Source organism: Heptranchias perlo, chromosome 38, assembly GCF_035084215.1.
Source record: "Heptranchias perlo isolate sHepPer1 chromosome 38, sHepPer1.hap1, whole genome shotgun sequence".
Lineage (NCBI taxonomy): Eukaryota > Metazoa > Chordata > Chondrichthyes > Hexanchiformes > Hexanchidae > Heptranchias > Heptranchias perlo.
The window spans coordinates 11,251,285-11,257,284 of NC_090362.1; the positions used below are offsets into that span (position 1 = coordinate 11,251,285).

General features: G+C 46.0%; 1 protein-coding gene across 7 annotated transcripts in view; it reads left to right on the top strand.

Annotated features, from left to right (window-relative positions):
• Positions 1 to 6,000, top strand: part of LOC137304745 (neogenin-like) — a 140,949-nt gene that overhangs the window by 738 nt on the left and 134,211 nt on the right. The window lies entirely within an intron of this gene.

Sequence of the window (6,000 nt, forward strand, 5' to 3'; positions counted from 1 at the left end):
TAGTGAGGTGGAGACTGGTAATAATGGGATAATTCGGGGGAGAATGGGAACACCGGGACTGTGAGAGGGAGGCTGGGACTACCGGGACAGTGATTGGGGGACCGGGGACAATGGGAATACCGAGATGGAGGGGGCGACTGGGAATACCAGAGGGGGGAGAGGGACGAATGAGGGTAGAAACCAAAATTACCAGGGAGAAACTGGGAATAGTGAATGGGAGCACCCGGAATAGTGAGGAGGGGGTGGGAATATTGAGGGGATAAACTGAGACTAGTGAGGGAGAAGATCAGGAATACAAGGCAGGGTAGAGATGGGGACTACCAAGGAGATGGGTGGGGGTGGAGAACGGAATGGAGGGAGGATCCAGTAATAACTGGGAAGAGAGAATGGGGAGTGTGAGGGCTGATATGTGAAATAGTGAATGGAGAGACTGGGAATACTGAGGGGAGCAACTGGGGATAGTGAGGGAGAGAGTAGGAATAGCAGGAGGGGGGGGAGACTGGCTTGGAATAGTGATGAAAGATTGGGAATACTAAGGAGAGAGATTGTGATTGTGGGGGAAGTGACCGGCAATACTGGAGATCAGAAACTGAGGAAGAAAACCTAGAAAATTGCAGCGGCCCGGTGGTGGCAGGGGAATACTAAGGGGAGAGATTGGGAATAATGAGAGATCAGAAATAATGAGGGCAGATTGGGACTCCTGAGGAAGAAAGGGAGAATGAAGTTGGAAGTACGTTGGGAATTGGCAGAAATTGGGACTAGCTGGGAACGAGTAAACTAAGGGAATGTGGAGGAACCAAAGATACAAAGTGGGGAGTGATGTCCTGAAATTGGGGTTTTACTCTGTTGTACCTGCCCTGGGAGTGTTTGATGGGACAATGTAGAGGAGCAGCGAGTTGTTATGATCTGGAATGCACTGCCTGAAAGGAAAAAATTTACAGGGCTCTTGGGAAAGAGCAGGGGAGTGGGACTAATTGGATAGCTCTTTCAAAGAGCTGGCACAGGCAAGATGGGCGAATGGCCTCCTTCTGATACTACTATGAGCTTTACTCTGTATCTAAGCCATGATGTACCTGCCCTGGGAGCGTTTGATGGGACAGTGTAGAGGGAGCTTTACTCTGTACCTAACCCGTACTGTACCTGCCCTGGGAGTGTTTGATGAGATGGTTAGTTGTAAAATGTTGGAAAAGTTCTCCGTTCCCCAGCACTGGCATCTTTAAATCAAAAAATTAACTCAAAAGTACAAATTCTGAAAAATATTTTGAGTTGTGCTTCATTATCAGGGTAGATGAGCTTTGTGTAATGGTATCTGTCACCTGCCACACGCATTCTGGTAAAAAATCAAATACCTCATGTTTCTTCTCGCCAATTTTCTCCCATCTCTCCTGAAAGCACTGACTTTTGCTGGGATATGCTTTCGTGCTCCAGTACCATGCCCAATTGGCTAGTCGTGTGTGAGTTTAGTCGGTGAGTGTGAAAGGCAAACAGATCATGGGGTGTGTTACATTCAAGCCTGGTCCTGTCCTCATTCGATGTCCATATTTCCCAGCAGATTTCACTGGATAGTGATCAGGAGTGCGAGCCCTGGCTGTAGAGGCGCTGATAACTTTTATAGTGCCCCAGCCATCACCCTAATTCAGCACAAACCAGGGATCAAACCAAGTTCAAGCTGAGTCCCACTGCCCCACTGATCGTATGTCCTTTAGACGGATCTAGTAATCCAGATGACAGATGTAAACAAGGTCATTTCAGGGCAGATCCTGAATTGTAACTGGATTTTAGTCAAGTTTAACAGCGGGTGTGTGAAATTAATCTCGTGTCCACTCGAACTGTGAAATATACCCAGCGGTATAATTGTAGATTGTCTCCTTCCGAACGTGGGTTGTGCCCGGAGAGATGACTTGGAGCTGTATAACACGAGGGTGAAGTACTGGAGTGGGTACAGGCCTGCTGCTGGTGGTGGCAGTAGTTTGTGATGATGAATTAAGAGTAGCACACAATATGAATGCAGATTGAATTAAATGTGAATTTTCCTAAAGTTTATTGGGACTGATACTTGGACACAGCCCAGGGAATGAAGCTGGATCTTCATTCCTTCAATCCTTGATTTCATGGCAATGCATTTACTAACTCAGCCATCCGGGGAGGCATTTTTTTTTTAGCATTAAGCACAAAATAAAATGGATTGTTGCTGGAGATGTAGAAATGTTGATGCTCAGGGTGCTACTTTAATAGACAAGGTGATTGTTTTATTGCAGTGGCAAATGTTTGGATCGTGACCTGGTCCCTTGCAGCATTTTCTATAAGTAGTTACCTGTTAGATGATGCTGGTGGTCCTAGATCTCTAATGGAACCACCTTCAGCACTCATGAACCCCGCCTTCTGCCAGGGGTGCCTCTTCCAGGTGTGAGCAGTGAGTTTGGTGGCACAAGGTCCAGGAATTAAGATGTTATTCCTACGTTATAAACAGTGACTACACTTCAAAAGTACTGTAAAGCACTTTGGGATGTCCTGAGGTTGTGAAAGGTACTATAGAAATCCAAGTTCTTTTTTATTGTCCTTTTTATACATAATTCCTTCCCTGTTTTCCTGAAGGTGCTGACTCACTATGGGGTATGATCCCTTTGCTATCTTGCCCAAGTGGCCATTCTTTACGTATGGGTGTCGGTAGGTTATTCAAACTGGCATCACAACGGGGCCTGATCCTTTTCTCAGCCGATGTCAACTTTACAACAGGAGTGACTGGACAATGATTGGGAATGGGACCAGAACCTGGCTGACTTTTCTCCCCCCTCTCTATCCACAGGCACTGAGGCCAGTTGACCCCCCCGCCCCCCCCACACAACTGCTGCTATGCGGAGATCAGCTAACTTAGGGCAGAATTGAGCTGTTGCTGTTTAACACCCATGATGTGCGATGTGACTGTGTGCCTGTGTGAAGCAGGACACTCCCTCCACTTGTGCTCTGGGTGAGATGCTGTATCCACTGAGATTATAAGAAGCAAACAAAACCTTTTCTGAGCGTATCACAATGTGGCATCTGGGGGGGAGGGAATGGTGGAACTGTGGGAGCGGTTCAAACTAAACGTTTGTAGTGGTGGAAACTGTTTGGTGGGTATTGTTTCTGTGGGTATAGGGAGAGGGTAGGTACACACACCTGAGATTCTAGATAAAGCTAGCAGCTGTTCCATTCAGAGGTGTTAACTCTCACTCCGCAGTAACAAGATAACTACCTGCAGTGACAATAAAGGATAACTGGGGATGGAATATTAACATGATTGCTGAGTGACACGGGCGCTGATGAGTTTTAGGTCCTGTTACTGATTAAAAAATCTGCTTCATATTCCCACCTCACAGGAATCCTGCTTAAAACACGTGTTTCAAATTAATTTATTAAAGCATCTTCTGAGTTCCCTTATTGGCCCAGTGGGTAAAGAATAGCCTGTTGTTACACTAAGCAAGGAACGGCACAGATTGTGGCCCCCAGCCTGTGTTCAGTTAGCTAGTCTCAGTCTGGGCAGCAGACGGGTGATAATTTGGTCTGGTGTAGGGGAGGGGGAAAAATCCTGCTCCTGATCACTGTGGGAATCCTGTTCCTGATCACTGTGCCCCCTGCTGGAATGTGTGGATATGGGGAAAGGAATAGTTTGGAAATAGCGGGGAGCACTCTCCCTGCTCTTCTTCGAAATGGTGCCATAGGATCTTTTTCCTCCATCTGAGAGGGCAGACAGGGGCTCGGTTTAATATCGCATCCAAAAGACAGCACCTCCGACAGTGCAGCGCTCCCTCAGTACTGCACTGGACTGTCAGTCTAGAATTTGTGCTTAAGTCTATGACTCAGGCGAGAGTGCTACCACTGAGCCACGGCTGACATCAATGGTACAGCATACCCACACACTCTGTCAAGGTTCACACTTGGGAAGTGGCCATTTGGGTGAGATATCAGAAGGTTGCTGGAACTGATCAGCTGGAAGAAGGAAGACTGTTATGAGGACAAAAGAAATTCTGTTATTTCGCTGTATCTTGCAAGATGCCTCTTATCTTTGCAGAGACGTCGTCTCTAGATCACCTTGAGTTCACTTTAAAATCAAATTATTGGGTGCAAATCCAGTCGCTGACCAATACCATGACTATATATTTAGCTCATCTATTTTCCTCAGTCCTCCTTTCCTGGAGGTGCTGACCCTTTCTGGGATTTGCTTCAATGGATACTAACACTATCTTGCCGTTCTTCATGTGTGAGGTTAGATTGTGTCGACAGACTGTTCTGGCTCAGGTGGGAGGGCATCACAGTTGAATGCAATTCTCCTTCCTCAGCATCCTACTTTCCAGTTAGGCTCACTGGTCCAGAAGTGATTTATCCCTCTCTAGCTCAGGAACTCTTCGGCCCTGTTTAGGTATGGGATCTTCCTGGTCGATTATGGCTCTGTGCCACAATATGCAGTGGTTTTATCCAAAATAGTCGCAAGGTCACTATTGTACAGTCACTGCATCTTAACGTCACAGTGAATTTTGTGGAATTGGTTCCAATGTTTGAGCTTTGACCACTGCACACACTCGGTATAAAATTAGTAGCATTCACTCTTACTGCTGTTAGGTTTTGGTGTATGAGATTGGGTAGTTCTGTGAATCGAACATTGGGAGAACTCCACAACTTTGTTGTCAGATACACAATGCACGTCCATAAATAGCCTCTCTGCTAACGAACCATAGAAGTTTACAAGACAGGAGACCAATCAGCCCATTGCGTTTGTGTCTGATCTTTGCTAGAGCAATCCAAAATTAATCCCATTGCCCTGCACTCTCCCCTTAGCCCTGTATTTTTTTTTGCGTCAAATATTTATCCAATTTTACATACGCTTTACGTTAATACGGAAAACGATTGAAATGAAGTTGGATGTTTTTAAATCGGTGCTATTGGTAGGACTAGTTTACTGGAGGTGTAGCCCATAATACAGTAAGTGTGTTCACATCTGGTGCTGATCATATACTGCCCAGGGAGAGTAATATAGCCATAGTTCTCTTTTCCTTTTTCCAATTTCTTTCTGCCTCCTGATGGAGCTGACTCTTGATATGGTACAGTCCTGTGTGTGCCAGATGCCCTGTGACAGATCAGGCAAGAGGCCCCTCTGTGTGCGTGTGTGGCAGGGTATTTGACCGTGGGACTGGTCTGCCTTTTCACAATGTGAACTTTCCATCAGTGCTCACTGGTTAGAGATCAGGTTCTAGAACCTTGGCTGATTCCCCAGTCCCCATTGGCTGGTTGAAGTGCCTACCTGTTGTGTGACAGAGATCTGTTAACTCAGCACAGACTAGGGATCAAACCTGGGACCTCCACCTCTGCATGGCTCTGTACCACACCCAGCAATGCATTTACCCAACAAGCTATCGAAAATACCACAAATGCCCTTTCGCCATAACTCTTACTGTAATGTATGCTGTCATTGAGAATGTCCCCCCTCTGGTAGAGAAACTGTACGAAATACCCTACAGCCTCCTGGTCCTATGCTTTGGAATTCCCTCCCTAAATCCCTCTGCTTCTCCAACTCCTTCTCCTCCTTTTAAGACTCCCATTAAAACTCAGCTCTTTGACCAAGCTTTTGGTCTCCCATTCTAATATGTCCTTCTTTGACTCGGTGTTCATTCTATCCTAATGTCTCTGTGAAATGCTTTGGGACTTTTTCTTTCTACGTTAAAGGTGCTGTATACATTGTTGTTGATGTTATACTATAATACTCTCTGATACGTTCTAGTTTAGTGACAGAATCTATGTGGTCTTGAGTTTGGGATCAGTCTTGGAGCTGGGTGACTCTGCCCGCTGGCAGCTGTTTGTGGATTGTAAATTTGCATTACACAAACGTTTGTGGCTTCCAACTTGTCTTCTCTTGCTGTTTCTGCTGATTCTGACATGCCAGTCTCTGAATTATTGTTAACAGGCAGATAATCAATGAAGTTGCACCATTCCCGGCGAGGGTCTCGTCCAACTGGGCAATTCTTACAA